Genomic DNA, 17,627 nt, shown 5'->3' on the forward strand with positions numbered 1-17,627 from the left:
GCAATGTACTTATGGTTGTAGTAGTTGTATATTATAATGCAAGCATAACATAAACCTTTGACTATCAGAAAGGTTGGTTAGATCAATACTTCAAATAAACATATTTTACGCATTGAGGAGTTGATCCTAATCCATAATAAGTTCCTCAATTGGAATACCATGCCATATATGAATCTAGACAAAATGTTGGGAGTGAACTCTCATTGTTTCATGAAGAAGATATCTGGAAAATGGATCAATACGTTATCAAGGATAGGTTGCAGGGCTTTAATAATTGAAGAAAATCGTGTTATGATATCTATATCTATATATATATATATATATATATATATATATATATATATATATATATATATATATATATATATATATATATATATATATATATATATATATATATATATATATATATATATATATATATATATATATTGATAGATTACAAGTAATTCTAATTGAAATTAGACTGATCTTACATGTCCACCATGGTCAACATAGTCATCATGGTTGGCAATAGGCAGCGATGGGCAACCATTACCAAACATGGACAATAATGGTGAATAGTGGTAAACTTTTTTCAATCATAATTTATCATATTAAAGTATATGCTGAAGTGGGATGTTACATCTTACTATGCGTGACTACAACCTTACAAAATTTTCTACCCAAAATTGACTATAATCCAACCATAGGTACCCTTATTTGATCTTTGTGAATGCTTAAAATTATATGTTTGATGGTTGTATGAACTACATATCCTCTTCAGGTTTGAGAGTTTCTTCAAGCAATCTATAGATCAAGACAAAACAAAAATTCCTTATCAAAGAACAGGCCTACAAACTTGTGGCTAGGGTTTCTTCTGCCACTCGTCTTCCTCTAACTAGTGTTATTATAGCACTTGTTGGTTTTTAGAATCTGTATAAACATTTTCAACAAGGAAGTAATGATAGAAAACACTTAAAATTTTATGTGGTAAAACAATGAAAATTTCTTAAGAAAATATCCATGAGACGAGGTAAGTCAGCCATGGTTAACCATCATTTTCAGCCATGATCAAACATGGAAAGCCATGGTCAGTGGTGGTAAACCATTGCGAATGATAATCTATCATAGTGAATGGTAAAAATTTTCAAATCATGCTCACCCATGGTCAACATGGTAATCATGGTTGACCAGAGTCAGCCATGGTCAACCATTACCAAAGATGGACAATGATTGTCAATAGTGGTAAACCATTTTCAATCATAATCTATCATATTAAAGTATAGGTTGAAGTGGACTAGCATGGTCATCCATAGTCAACTATAGGTTTACCATAGTAAACCATCCTCGACTATAGCTTGAACATATTTACCATAGTCAAGGATAGTCAACCGTTGTCTACTAATCTTTCCCACACACATTGATCATCAGCTAACACAACCACATTAATAAATTGTGCTTGATATATGACGATCGACGACATTTTGCACCTTTTATATGCCAATAGAAGTATGGAAATTATATTGATTGACATATATCAACCACATCTACTAATGTGGTTGTGATAGTTTCTATTCATTGAAAAGATAAATCACTTTCTGCAAACACTCACACACAATACACAATCAATGTCCTATCAAACCTAGTCTTGTCTTCTACATTAGTCCTTGAAGGAGGAGTGAGTTACTGTATTGACACTTTTGATTATTTATTTTCATAATTTTATGGAAAGCTCCATTGTTTTTGATGCACGAGCATCTTACCTCCAAATCAAAATAACTTTTGACTAGAATAGTCATTTTCATTTACCAAGGGAGTTGGTTCCCTAATTGAGTGCAATTATTTATTTAATTGTGTTTTCATATGTTTTCTTAAGAAATGTACACAAGTGATGAAAATGAGCAGTATTGTAACTAGATCTCTCTTTTAGAATATATATATCGAGAATATTTGAGAGAGTTAGAGAGAAATGAGGGAAGTTAGATTGTTGAAATATTTATGGACCTAGGAATCCTAGAATAGGGGTTTTAGGTGAGGATTTTATCGATCTAAACCATAATATAGTTCAGAATCCTTATGTATAAATATGTAGCTAGAATAAGATCATGTGTGTGTGTGGGGAAAGAGAGAGAACGAAGAGGCTTGAGGTGTCAAGTATTGCTTCAAAGCCAAGAAAGGGCCATGCAATGTAAATATGGCTACAAGGGCCTATGTAAAGTATTTTATGTACATATATTAATAGAAGAAACACTTTGATGCAAATGTTTGACTTGCTTGCTGAGATTCTCGCCACTCTCAAAGTATTTTTACAATACGAAGTTGATTCTGTGTATTATGTTGAATTCAATATATAAATGTTAATTGCAAGTGAATCGAAGATCAGGTGGAATTGCACTAAGAGAAATTGCCGTCAAAAGTGCGCAGAGGCTAGAGGACTGTTGTTTGAAGCTTAGGAGGGACAACATCTGAAAAAACAATTAAAATACAAAGGAATTGAATGCACTTAAGAGAGTCGTGCAACTGAAGTGATTATAGTAGAGCAGTGGAATCATGGTGATCCTAGGAGATTGAAGAAGAACTATGATGAATCAATGTGTATAAGTGTGTATGAAGAAGACTAGAGGATTGGAGAAGGACCAAGATTAAAAAAGAAAGGATGAGGATAGAGGAAAAACTGCTAGAAGAATCCAAACACGAAGACGAGCACAACACCTAGTTTGTTTTGAAGTCCCGATGGAAGTTCGTCACTTGAGAGCATCGGGAGATCGAAATTGATAGCGCTAGGTCAAACGATTTATCCTAGAAGGATAAGAAAACAGTTTCTTGACAACTTCGAGCCGGAGGAATTATCCTAGAAAGAGAAGATGAGTGCTTAACTAGAATAGGCATGATGATTGGGACTGGGCTAACATGTGATCCCATCTAATCAATAGAGGGCTGGGATTGTTTGGAGCATTACACGGAGTTGAGTGTGGGCAAGCTAAGATACGGATATACCGAGACTTATTTTATTAGTGAGCCAGATATCAAAGTAATGAGGCCTTTGTAAATATCGGATGTGGGTAGCGGCAGACATAGAAGCCAACATACCAATCAATGTCGAGACAATACAAGTGGACCATCCCGGGAAGCTTCAAGCCCAAATGTTTTTTATGATTTAATGTAAGGGACTTGGCCCGGGATGATGGATCGCATGGTTATAAGACATGGTCACAAGGAGAATGAAGAGAAGCCTAAGACTGACGAGAAATTGGGGCTTTCTACACTTACATGAGGGGAGTCAAGGTACAATTCACATGAGGTATCCACACCTGTTTTAATAAGTAAGGGCCAAGGCCACAAGAATTTGAATATATATAGAAAGGGTTGATACCCTTTAGTGCCTCCCACTGTGACTATATTATTATTTTGTAAGTTGTACGCTATTATACAGGGTTGAAGGAAGTGCCTCTTTGATAGAGGTTTGGGCACTGTGGGTTTTCTAAGCCAGGGATTTAAGCAGGGTCAGATTGGGCCTACATCAAAGTGGTATCAGAGCAGGAATTCTGTGTGAACCTCACAATAGGGAGGTTGAAAGGAGTAAAGAAGTAGATGAAAAAGAAGAAAGAACAAATTTAGTAGAACTAATCAAAGGAGATCCTGGCACAGGAAGCTGAGAGGAAGCTTAAGAAGAAGGATCAGATATGGAGGGGTTCGAATGAGATTGCAGGTTGTCCATATTTTGAGGTTTCTCCTTGTTGGGAGTTTGAGGGAGAATGCCAGAAAAGTGAAATTGAGCGTGGAGGAAAAATTTTCAATGCTTATGACTAGATAGAAGGGTATAGATGAATTTTATATTTCTGACTAAAATGAAGAATATAGGTAAATATTATCTAGTATCTACCATCAAGAATGTTGTTATTACAATTCTTGTTTTAATGGATCCATGAGTCGGTTCACAAAGGACGCCGACATCATTCTTGGACCAAATGTGATGAGGATAATTAATGAACGAACGATTGTTGCAATTTATCGAGACAAGAAGGCTAACTTTTTTAGTTAGAAAGATGTTTTAATTTTTTCATATCTAAGATGAGACGTGTGCTCTTTCTCTATTATCTATATAAAATTCATTTGATGTTTCTCTATTAGCTATAAAAGTGGGTATATTTAAGGTTAAGACCATAGTAAGAGATACCAGTTTATGTGACTTTAAAGGTCACTTAGTTAGCAATTTTATTTATAAATTCAAAATAAAATGCAAGAAATATCTCGATAGCCTTTCAATATCCTTTAGGAGGCTGAGAATAACTAGTGAGATGAGAAATGTTTACAAATTCGATGTATTTTTGGTAGAGATAACGTTGAGATAACATGGTAGAAAAGAGATATTGGACATGCAAATGTAGCCATGTCCACTATTTCAATGAGCTTATGTGTCGGAACATAGAGATTGATTGTAAATATCAAATCAATGCAATGATCAAAAGTGCCATTGAATTTTATTTTAGATGTCTTTGTTGATAAAAATGTTATTGTATTCATTTGATGAGAGTCACTGCTTTGCTCCAACAACTCAAACAAGTGGAGCAAAGCTCGAAAAATATAGATATGTAAAACCTACAATTGTAAAAACTTGAAGAGCCTACAATTAGAAGATAGGGAGGGATGTAGGGGAAGAGAGATAATTTTTTAATAGTTTAGGACACTATTGGATTAGAGAAGCTATACCTCATCAGGGTTCTAAGACATGCATATGGGTATTTTTTTCCAATCGTTTAAGGTATGTAGGATCTGTAAGTTTGACAACGTAACTTTATGAGGTGGTTATGAGACATTTCACATGCTAATGATGCCCAATTATATTTGGAAACTTGGATAATATCTAGGAGACTGTACCATTTTTTGAGGGCTATGAGATATTTCGTGTGATAATGATGTCCAATGATGTTGGGAAACTTGGATAATGTCTATGAGACTATACCATTCAGTGGAATAGGGAGGAAATTGAAGGAGTCTTACTAAATCAAGCATTTCTTTCAAAGCTAAAGCCTTTGGAGGATTTTTGGTTCTATTATTTATTGTGCCAATATGTGTAAGTTTCATTTTCAAAAGTGTAAGTCTAAAGAGAGGGTGTTAGATTATAAAGCTTCTTTATGTAAAAATGACAAGATATTATGCGTCATTTTTGGATGATGGTTCACACGATCACTCGATCACCTCCATGAATAGGAAGTATTTAGATTTTATAAACAATTGCAATATCTACAACATAGACATATGTTATTGTAACACAAGCTAATATCAAATATCTTATTTGAATCCCTCACATTGATTCACTGTTTGTTGCATTGTCATTGTGGCTCTCATTCAATTAGATCATATTCCAATACAGGCGAGGAGGGGAAATCGCAAAAGTAACAAACAACTTATCCCATTCCATGTAATTTTCAAAACCATAAACAATGTGAGCAAGAAATTTATGAGATGTTAGACCAAGTTGTGGGTTATTGTGATCAAAAGTATCTCTCTTTTTCACTAATTTAAGAAGTAAATAAACATTGCTAAAATAGGAACAAATTCTCATAAACTTCATAGTGAAATAGGGTGTTGGTCACTTCGGAAAACGCCATGGGATGAAATATTTTGTCACATTTGCAAGAGTAAGAGCGTTGAAGATGAAAAGAACCTTCTCTTGAATTGTGATATTCTACTGACCTTTGATTTAATTTTCAAAATATCTGTCACTCTACTAGTCTTCTTTGCCATTCAAGTTAGCACAACTATGGTGATGTTGGAACTAATTTGATAATTCTTTTTGAGCACAAAAATAAAATGTAAAAGAATTCGTAGGATTCTACTGTATAGTCAGGTTCTATTGCTGCTGATTATGCATGTTGCGTTGCAATACAGCCAGGCCTTCCCTGAATTCCATGTGGTCCTGCACACAATTGATGTAGGTTCGCCGATTTCTCCTACCAGCTAGATAATTTCCCACCTGCGACCCCCCTGACCCCGACCTGCGACTGCCCCAAGAGCTTGACCAGGAACTATTCTCTATACTTTGCACACTCGAATCCATTTTCAGACTTCCCAGAATGTCAAAGAACCTTCTGTCACTCCAGCTCAAATCCGAGATGCTCATGTCCCACCGCTCCCGAAACCGACCATCCACCAACTCATCCACCTCACTGGCCTCCAACGAAGCCCCAAGGTTCTGACCCAAGACACCCTCAAGTTCAGAAGTTTATAAACATTCTCTCGAACAATAATCTTAAAATCGATCGTATTCATACAGACTTTACTCTACGATTCTACTCTCAAATCTTCCTTGAGGTTCTAGACCAGAAGCCAATCCCAATTCAGCCAAATAACAACACCAAACCCTACAACGACACTGAAACCATCAACTCCACTCAGACCCGTGGCCCCCTGAAGCTTCCCACTCAAAATCTCAAGCTCATATGATGCCTTGAGTTTCTTCCCTTCAACCCAAACCCAACAACTAACTCACAACGACCTCAGCTTTAGCCGCCACGCCTTCACAGAGGCCACCTGATCATTAAGGAACCTTGAACCATGAAAAATGAACATACCGTTATTCCTTATATAGCAGATGTAGGAAAGTGTGATGATGTAGTACCATGTGAATAAGCTAATGGAGGTGAGATCCCGATGTATTTCCATAATTCGCAGGCGTCCACTATGATTTCCTAGTTCTTCTCTTGGTCCATCATTCCCATCCTAAGTTTCCTCCCACAAGTGATCAGGGTCGTTTTGTGCTCCATAATTAAACTTCTCCGAAATCCCCATTATCTTGCAATCACCCAAGGTGGTGCACCGACCTTTTCACAAGGAACCAAGGTGTGGGAATTGATAACACACACAGAGGTCCCTTCCATGAACGAGTGTTGTACTATGGCGACAATCATAGAGACGTCGCAGGTGTAAGAAAAGGATGCGCTTGCCACGGGGTTCCATGACAGGCCAAGGATTACATGGAGTGATGCGAAAGGGCCAAGGGGTAGGGGGATGAGGTGGGCAAGGGTGGGGAATATGACGGTAAGGAGGGGAGGCGGGAAGGAATGGGAGAGGAGAGCGAAAGGGAAAAAGAAAGGGGAATGATAGAGGGAACGGATGGGGGGGGGGATAAATAGGGAAGAGGGGAAAGAAAGTGAAGGGGAGAGGAGGGGAAGGAAAGGGGGAGGGATAAGGGGAGGCGGGAGAGGCCAATTAGCTACCCTAATAATCTAAAAGAAAAGTCCCAAATATTAATTTTGTTAACTTCCTTGTAAGGCTAAGAGAAACCTCCACAATCCAGAATTTGTATCTCATCAACACACTTTTGGGATGCTAGTCATGCCCGCGACCTCATTCACAATACTCCTTTCTTCTCTCAACTGGTATGCATGGTTAGGCTGTTTGTCAGCTTTGTGATTATTTCCTCTGAGACTATGGAAGAAAGACACCAATTCGAAGGAGGGGATCAACCCTTGGGATCTCTTGATTATTTGGTTTAAGGTAGTGCTTTTAGCTGATGAAGCATAGATCATATGCCTAATAATTATCATGGAGTTCCCTAATACCTGTATTGTTTTTATGCCCTTATTTTGGGCCAATGCGAGACCGAGGAACAAGCCATACGCTTTTGCTTGGTTGTTTTTCTTCCATCCAAGCCCCCAAGCATATCTATATTCAATGATTCCTTCGGGATTAATGAAAATCCCTCCCCCTCATGCCACCCCTTTCTGATAATGCTTTCTGAGCATAAAAATAAAATGTAAAAGAATTCGTAGGAGTCTCTTACCATCTAAAGGTTCCATGGACCATGTAGACCTTGGTGAGTGCTAATCATCATCATCATCATAACCATATAAATGACTAGATAGTATTATTATCTAGATATCTACATTGCATTCATTTTTGTTTATCACTATTAATTATAGTTTACATTTTTATAAACATTTTTTTTTTCTTAAGCTTGAATTAGTTTAATTCTATATCATTTTCAAATTCAATGCATGCATTTTAAATAATGCAATATAATTGAGAAGGTAAAAAAAGAATCATAACAACACATTTCTTTTTTTTTTGGTACAGTAAGAAGTTATTAAAAAAAAAGAACATACGTTTATATGTGATATTCTTTTGAATCAAATTTATTGTCTAGCACACATATTTGATGAGAAAATTATTAATTTAAGTTTGATATATTTTTATGTGATATTGTTTTAAATCAAATTTATTGTGTAGCACACATATTTGATTAGAAAACTATTAATTTAAGTTTTATAAATTAATAAAAATAAAAAAATTGACTAAAAATTGGTAAAAAGCATTTGAAATGTTAATAGGAAATATAATTTTGCAAATTAGTTTTTAACAAGTAGGAAATGGAGTTTTTTTTTGGAGTAAGGATTAGGGTAGTCTTCATCTTAGGTTAATTTTAATATTAATATTGAACGAAGTTTGACTTAGCTTCTTTGGGGACAGTTAACACAATGCTCATCAAGAACATACAATTAAGAAGGTGAAAGACTCATCATAGCAATAATTTTTTTTAGTTATGTTGGAAGTTATTAAAAATAAAACAATATATATTTTATGAGATATTGTTTTAAATTAAATTTATGAGTACATTTTTAAATTTTTTTATCAATTAACTTAATGTTGGGGATTTTTCTGAGAAAATCCCAAAAAACAAAAAAAAATCAAACACACAGAGGCAATGCTCTGTTTCCTTTACTCCACAGGGTCTTTTGTGCACAGGGAAGCTTTTAAAAAAAAATGACTGAGAGCAGAGTATTACATCACCATAAAAACATTTCTATTCATTAAAACAAAATGTATGATACAAACTTCATCCTCTTTGCTGAGAGGGATTCACCAAAAAAAACATTCATCCAACAAAACTCTGTCTCCACCTAAGAATTTACTGAGCTGGGTTTACTGCTGTAAAACCCTTTTTACATTACTGCTGTAAAACAAATTTTTGCACACACAGTAAAAATTTCATTACATTCACTTATAACAAAAACTCACGCCATACGCTCTTTACTTCATACACTGGTCACATTAAAACCTTACTGAAAACTTATGCGCTCCTCCTTCTGTCTTTATGCACTGCTGTGCAAAAACTTCAGTTTCATTACATTACTTCAAAGAAAAATTACCCACGGCCCCTGTTCTTCTTTTTCTACACACTGCTATGTGTTTCATTGTTGATTCAGTGAACAACTTCGCAAGCATATATGTTTGGCTCGTTATTAAAAAACTTAATGCAAAAACATTCTATACTACCGTGGGTTTTACAATACATATGGTCAACGACAAAATAAATACATGCCGTATATAAAAACTTAAAACCATTACCTACACCTATGACAATGCATTAATAAAAGGTATGGCCAACCAAACTTAAAACTTACTCCACGCAAGTTCATAAATGCTAGCTCGAATGCAGGTTTGAATAAATCAACGGACGAGAATGATGGAGTGGATCGGACGATTGACGGAGATATCGGGAGCCATCACTTGAATGAACTTTACGTCCCGAAATATTACATATGATGACGTAGAGGGAGGAACACGTGCCCAAATTTGATTGCATCGGGCTCAAATATACGGAAACTGCCTTCACGCAAAAGCGGTCCGATATCCCTCAAGCGGTTTATGGTTTCTTTCTGGCGGTTTTGGAGTTATAAATGCGCAGTTTAAATTACATATTCAACACTCCCCTTTAATTTCAACTGCTGGACATTCAGTCATACCCAGACACTTCCTCAAAAATTCAAAGCTTTTCTGATCCAATGGCTTTGTCAAAATGTCTGCAACCTGTTCTTGAGTCCTGCAATGTTCTAGAACAATTTCTCCATTGCTCACCAATTCTCTGATGTAGTGAAACCTTGTATCAATGTGTTTTGTTCTCTTATGAAACACTGAATTCTTTGACAATGCAATAGCTGAGCTATTGTCTCAAAAAATCATTGTCGCTTTTGCCTACTCTTGCCCTAATCTCCTCAACATTCTTCTCATCCAAACTGCTTGACATGCTGCTGCTATAGCTGCCACATATTCAGCCTCTGCTGTAGACAGTGCTACAATGGACTGCTTCTTAGAAGCCCATGAAATGGCTCCTGAACCCATATGAAAAACATAACCGGAAGTGCTTTTCTGATCATCTACACTTCCAGCCCAATCACTATCAGTGTATCCAACCAAATCTGAATGTTCTGAGACATTATATAAAATTCCAAACATTTTGGTACCTTTGACATACCTTAAAATTCTTTTTGCTGCTTGCCAATGTGCCTCCTTTAGTCTCTCCATAAATCTGGAAATTAAACTAACAGCATACATAATGTCAGGCCTAGTTGATGTTAAATACATAAGGCTACCAACAATACTCTTGTACAAACTAGGATCAAAATCCTTGCTGCTGTCCTCATTGCTGAGTTTTAATCCCATTACTGTGGGAGTGATCGCTGCTTTGCATTCTTGCATGTTAAATCTGTCCAATACTTGATTTACATATCTTGCTTGTGAGATAAAAATTCCTTTTTCATTTTGATCTACTTCTATGCCTAAGAAGTATCTCAAGAAACCCATGTCGGTCATTTCAAATTCTTCCTTCATGACTAATTTAAAATTCTTAATGAGCTGATCATCATTACCTGTGAAAATAACATCATCAACATATAAGGCAACAATTAAAATTTTACCATATTTTTCTTTGATGTAGACGGTGGGTTCTCCTTCACACTTATCAAATTCATTATCCAATAGATATGAATCTATCCTCCTGTACCATGCTCTTGGCGCTTTCTTCAGCCCATAAAGAGCTTTCTTCAATTTGCACACTTTGTGCTCTTCACCTTTCTTCTCATAGCCTAGAGGTTGTTCAATGTAAACCTCTTCCTTTAACACTCCATTTAGGAGTGCTGACTTCACGTCCATTTGGTAGACTTTCCATTTGTTGTGTGCTGCTATGGACAGCACTGCTCTCACAGTTTCCATTCTTGCAACCGGTGCGAAAGTCTCCTCATAGTCTCTCCCATACTGCTGCTTGTACCCTTTGACAACCAGCCTTGCCTTGTGTCTTTCTATTTTACCTTCAGCATTGCTCTTAGTCTTGTAAACCCATTTGACTCCAATTACTTCTTTGTCTTTTGGTAGCTCAACCAAATCCCATGTTTTGTCTCTCTCTATGGCATTCATTTCCTCATCCATAGCTTCTATCCATTTCTTATCTTTAATTGCATCTTCGAAATGAATAGGATCATCAACATGACAACATAAAGCAAACAAGGAATTCATTCCTTCATCATAAATATCACTTAGATTTCTAAATTTCTTACCTCTTTCATTTGGTGTGCAAGTGCTTGAAGACGCACTTGAATTTCCTCCTTGTGGTGTGCTTGGAGAAGCACTTTCATTTATCCTCAATGGTGTCCCTTGTTGTCCTTGTGTTGGTGCTGCTGTTTGGGATGCATTTCAGCCACCTCCTCATCATCTTCATCATGAGACAAATAGTTTTTAACATTAACTGTCTTCTCTATGCTTCCATCCCAAGCTTCCTCTTCAATGAATTGAACATCTCCGCTGACAAAAAACTTCTTGGTAGATGGGATATACAACCTGTAAGCTTTGGATTCCTCACTGTACCCAATGAAGATGCATTTCTCCCCTTTGCTGTCCAACTTCCTCCTTAGCTGATCTGGTATGTGTGCATAGGCCACACATCCAAAAACTCTCATGTGGGTGACACCTTGCTTTCTCCCACTCCATGCTTCTTCTGGCACTTTGTTCAACACTGCTTTTGTAGGACACCTATTCAAAATGTAAACTACACAATGTACAGCTTCAGCCCAATAATCATTTGGCAAATGCTTTGCCTTCAACATGCTCCTCGCCATATCCATGATGGTCCTGTTCTTCCTTTCAGCAACTCCATTTTGCTGCGGAGTGTACCTTGCTGTAAACTGTTTATGAATTCCATTTTCTCTACAAAAACGTAGAAACTCCTTGGAGATATACTCACCTCCTCTATCAGTTCTCAAAACTTTAATATGCAGCCCGCTTTGGTTTTCCACAAGTGCCTTGAAATTTCGGAATTTCTCATACACTTCACTTTTGTTTTTAAGGAAATATACCCAAGTTTTTCTTGTAAAGTCATCAATGAATGTTAGGAAATATTGGCTGCCTGCTAATGATGGAGCTTGCATTGGTCCACATAAATCTGAGTGGATGATTTCTAAGGGTGCCTTTGCCCTTATGCTCTTCCCTGATGGAAAACTTTCTCTATGTTGTTTCCCCAAAATGCAACCTTCACAAAGGTTGTCTGGTTTCTCTATCAATGGTAATCCTCTTACCATTCCTTTCCTACTCAACAAATTTAGACCTCCAAAATTGAGATGTCCAAATCTCAAGTGCCACAACCAATTTTCATCCTTTGGCACGCTTTGGAAAGCCTCTTGGGTAACTGCTGCAATTTCATTTTTGTTTTTCAAATCTGCCCTGATCCTGAGAGGGAACATCCTGTTCCTTGTCATTTTTACTTCAGCAATGCATCGTTTGCTGGGTGATATATCCATGATGGTGCACACATCATTCACAAAGAAAACATTGTACCCCTTTTGAACAAGCTGTCCAATACTCAAGAGGTTACATCTCATTCCGGGGACATAGTAGACATCTGCTATGGTTTTCCTTTCTCCTTGCTTTGTAAATATTTTTACCTCTCATTTTCCCATAACAGAGATTTTACTATCAGTTCCTAGTGTAACTTCTGATTTCATATTCTAATCTAGAGCAGAAAAGAGGGCTATGTTTCCTGTCATATGGTTGCTGCAACCTGAGTCTAAAAACCATATGTCTTCTCTGTTTGTTTCGGCCATGTTACAAGCTAACAACACATTATCTTGACTGCTGTTTTCTCTAGTGACATTTGCATTTGATCTATTGTTCATATCATGTTGCTTCTTCCTACATTCACTGGCATAATGCCCTTATTTTTCACAATAATAGCATTGGACATTGGATTTTTCATACCTTTGTCCTTGAGCATGATGTTGTCCTCTTTGTTGGCTACTGCCTTGGCCTTGGTTCTGATTTGGATTGCTGCCTCTTCCTTGAACATTTGTTGGGCTGTTCCTTTCACCTCTGTTCTGGCTTCTGCCTCTTCCTCTCTTGTTTCCTCTGCCTTGACCTCTTCCTCTTCCAAAGGACATCTGGGTCTTGAAGGCTTGCTCTAGAGATGAGTTTTCATTTCTACTCAACCTCTGCTCATGTGTTATCAGTGATGCATGAAGCTCATCGACTGAAAAGTTTGAGAGATCCTTTGTCTCCTCTATGGTGGTGACAATCGCATCAAACTTTGAGGGTAAGACCCTCAATATTTTCTCCACAATCCTCTTTTCTTCAATGGTTTCTCCATGAGTCCTCATCTGTGTGACCAAACCAATCACATGTGTGAAGAATGAGTCAATATTATCTGACTCCTTCATGTTCAGATTCTCAAAATCTTTTCTCAGCAATTGTAGTTTTGTTGTCTTCACTCTCTCCATGCCTTGATAGGCTTTCTTGAGGGTTTGCCATGCTTCATTGGCTGTCTTAGCTGCTGCTAACCTTGGAAACACACTCTGGTCTACTGCTAGATACAACAACACACGGGCTTTTGAATCCTTCTTCCTATTGCTCTTCAGCAGATCTCTCTCTCCCTGAGTTAATGCATTGAACTCATTTTCATCTGCTGGTTCTTCAAAACCATCTTCAACTATTTCCCATAAATCTTGAGAGGCAAACAGGGCTCTCATAGTTATTGCCCAATAGTCATAGTTTTTCCCATTGAACTGTGGGAGCTGGGTATTAAACATACCCATGCTAGTGCTTGTGCTAGCCATTCCTTGACTGTGTATTTAAAACACTGACTGTCTCTTCAGCAGTAACAAAAAGAAAACTTTGAGGAATACCTGAATCTTTTGTTGACTGTGTCTTCACTCTGCTGGAGAAGATTTACTGCTGCAACAAAAGACTCCTCCTTTCAGCTTCTTGAACACTTTCAAAGAGCCTAAGCCTACTCTGATACCACTATTGGGGATTTTTCTGAGAAAATACCAAAAACAAAAAAAAATCGAACACACAGAGGCAATGCTCTGTTTCCTTTACTCCACAGGATCTTTTGTGCACAGGGAAGCTTTTAAAAAAAATGACTGAGAGCAGAGTATTACATCACCATAAAAACATATCTATTCATTAAAACAAAATGTCTGATACAAACTTCATCCTCTTTCCTGAGAGGGATTCACCAAAAAAAAACATTCATCCAACAAAACTCTGTCTCCACCTAAGAATTTACTGAGCTGGGTTTACTGCTGTAAAACCCTTTTTACATTATTGCTGTAAAACAAATTTGTGCACACACAATAAAAATTTCATTACATTCACTTATAAAAAAAACTCACACCATACGCTTTTTACTTCATACACTGGTCACATTAAAACCTTACTGAAAACTTATGCACTCCTCCTTCTGTCTTTATGCATTGCTGTGCAAAAACTTCAGTTTCATTACATTACTTCAAAGAAAAATTACCCACGGCCCCTGTTCTTCTTTTTCTACACACTGCTGTGTGTTTCGTTGTTGATTCAATGAACAACTCCGCAAGCATATATGTTTGGCTCGTTATTAAAAAACTTAATGCAAAAACATTCTATACTACCGTGGGTTTTACAATACATATGGTCAACGACAAAATAAATACATGCCGTATATAAAAACTTAAAACCATTACCTACACCTATGACAATGCATTAATAAAAGGTATGGTCAACCAAACTTAAAACTTACTCCACGCAAGTTCATAAATGCTAGCTCGAATGCAGGTTTGAATAAATCAACGGACGAGAATGATGGAGCGGATCGGACGATTGACGGAGATATCGGGAGCCATCACTTGACTGAACTTTACGTCCCGAAATATTACGTATGATGACGTAGAGGGAGGAACACGTGCCCAAATTTGATTGCATCGGGCTCAAATATACGGAAACTGCCTTCACGCAAAAGCGGTCCGATATCCCTCAAGCGGTTTATGGTTTCGTTCTGGCGGTTTTGGAGTTATAAATGCGCAGTTTAAATTACATATTCAACACTTAAAAGAAATGAAAAATTTAATTAAAAAAAAAAGGAAAGAAATTGATATTTTGATAAGAAACATAAATTTGCAAATTATCTTTCACACTGAAATAATTTAAAAGATAGCAACTTATCAATCCACCATTGATATCCATAGAAAGAAACCACAATATCAGAAAACTACTAAGAAATGAGGTGGATGAAAAATGGTTATTACAGTGGGTTCTCCGGTTACTAAATTAAGAAGTTGTTCTTGTTTTTTAATTAAAGAGTGGCTGTTTCATGTTATTGAACAATGTTTGACTTAGCTGCTTTCCCGGAGGGTTAACACACACAATGGAAATAATCTTGATGAAGAGCATAGCGATATGTTTGGAGATGGGAAAACGAATATGGTTTGGTACAGTAAATGCGCGTGATAAATACAAAATAATGTTAAACATCACATCGATGACTGTCTATATATATATATTTAATTGTGGACGACTTAGTTCAAAGTTTATATATTTAAAAAAATATTTCCAAATGGAAAAGGTGTGTTGTGCAATACTTTTCTGTTTAACAAATAAAAGAAAAACAGAATGTTTCTGCTACGAGTAGACAGACTGACCAAGTCTGCATGAAGAAATGAAACCCGAAATTGTTGACAGCTTCGTTGAGATACTTAAATCTAAAACATATCCCTTCTTCCCTTGGTTGGTTGAGACGCAGCCAGATCCAATAAGGACAGGGTCATATGTGGCGGACGGGATTGGGGTTGGGTAGCCAATGACTATGACTGCGTCTTTCTCAATTTTAATTTCGAAACACGCAACCGCGTCCAAGTACAAAGAAGGAGTCCATCAAGCAAGCAAATTTAACTCAAGAACTTGGCGTTGGCGGCGTTGCTGTTATAAAAAAGAAGAATGCTCTTCATATTTCACCAAACTCAATCTATCATCTTCATATTTCATCAGACTCCATCTATCATCTAAGGATCAGATCAGATCAGAGGGAGCATCTACTCGAATCGAATCGAAGAATAGTAGTCAGTCAGTTGCCTGCAGTCCAGTCATGAAATCCTTTCTAGCGCTAGCGCTTGTAGTACTAGTGGCGCATAATATTGTTAATATTGTGCGTGCAGGTGATGCAGATCCTTTACAAGACGTTTGTGTGGCTGACACGAAGAGTGGAGGTATGTAAGACTTTGAGTTTGAGGCCGTGATCATGTGTTTGCTTATCAGGGTTTCGTTTCGTTTCATGCGATGTGAATAATAATATAATCTGATCATATATATGTTTATTAGGTTTTCGATTCGTTTCATGCGATGTGAATAGTAATATAATCTGATCATATATATATATGTTTATTTGACTGTAATTGCAGTTAATGTGAACGGGTTCCCGTGTAAGGATGCAAGCAATGTTACCGCAAATGACTTCATGTTCAGGGGATTAAATATTGCAGGGGATACAAGTAACATGATGGGATCCAACGTCACTGCAGCCAATGTAATGCAGATACCAGGCTTAAACACCTTGGGAATCTCCATGGCTCGGATTGATTTCGCTGCTCCTCTCGGCCTTAATCCCCCTCACACTCATCCGCGGGCCACAGAAATCTTGGTGGTCATGGAGGGTACTCTCTCAGTCGGCTTTATCACCACTGCCAATAAATTGTTCAGCAAAACGCTTGAGAAGGGAGACGTGTTCGTGTTCCCCAAAGGTCTGGTGCACTTCCAACAGAACGTGGGCTATGGCAACGCAGTGGCCATCGCTGCACTGAGCAGCCAGCTTCCAGGAACCCAGCAGGTCGCCCAATCCTTGTTTGGAGCCTCTCCCCGGTTGATGCCTCCCTTCTGGCCAAAGCTTTCAAGATCGATGCCTCCCTCGTGCAACTTCTCCAAAGGAAATTCTTGGGTTGATGCCCACTCATCTAATTCAATCATTCATTCATGCCAGGAGTCACCAGTCATTCGTCCGCTGTTATGCGACCAAACAAACAAATAAATAAATAAAACCTCTCTTTCCCTCACGTACGTGTACAGTCGTGACTCCTCTATATGCAATAAAGGAAAATTTTACATCAATATGGGTGTTTGAGAGTTTTATGTTATAATCATTTACACCTTTCTGTTTCTGTTTAAAGGACATGACACTGCCTAATAGCTTATCGGTTGAATTGATGGAGCGCTGCACGATGCATCTCCTCTGATGCAAACAAAATAAAAGTATTTGTCTTTTAATTGTGATGCAAACAAAAGAAAAGTATTTGACTTTGAATTAAAGACGGGATATAAAGAAACACTCTTATCATTTAATCCGTACTGGTGTCCTTTTTGGTAATGTGAAATTTCCGTGTTGCGATCGTTTACTCTTTGACACAACATACCCTAATATCTCCGCTCAATACATCGACCACGGCATCATCATGCCTCTCTTCCAAACAAAACAAATATATGGCTGAGGTGAAAAAAATACACTCACGGCATTATAAAGACTAAATGATTGAGTGATTAGATTTAGTTTTTTCCTCTGGTGACACTACTTT

General features: G+C 37.3%; 1 pseudogene; it reads left to right on the top strand.

The window, feature by feature from the left end:
- Positions 1-16,150: 16,150 nt before the first annotated feature.
- Positions 16,151-17,016, top strand: LOC149257283 (putative germin-like protein 3-2; annotated as a pseudogene).
- The last annotated feature ends 611 nt before the right edge of the window (positions 17,017-17,627 follow it).

This window comes from Pinus tabuliformis, chromosome 6 (genome assembly GCF_031772625.1).
Source record: "Pinus tabuliformis cultivar Carrire ecotype Pingquan chromosome 6, CPIR1, whole genome shotgun sequence".
Taxonomy (NCBI): Eukaryota; Viridiplantae; Streptophyta; class Pinopsida; order Pinales; family Pinaceae; genus Pinus; species Pinus tabuliformis.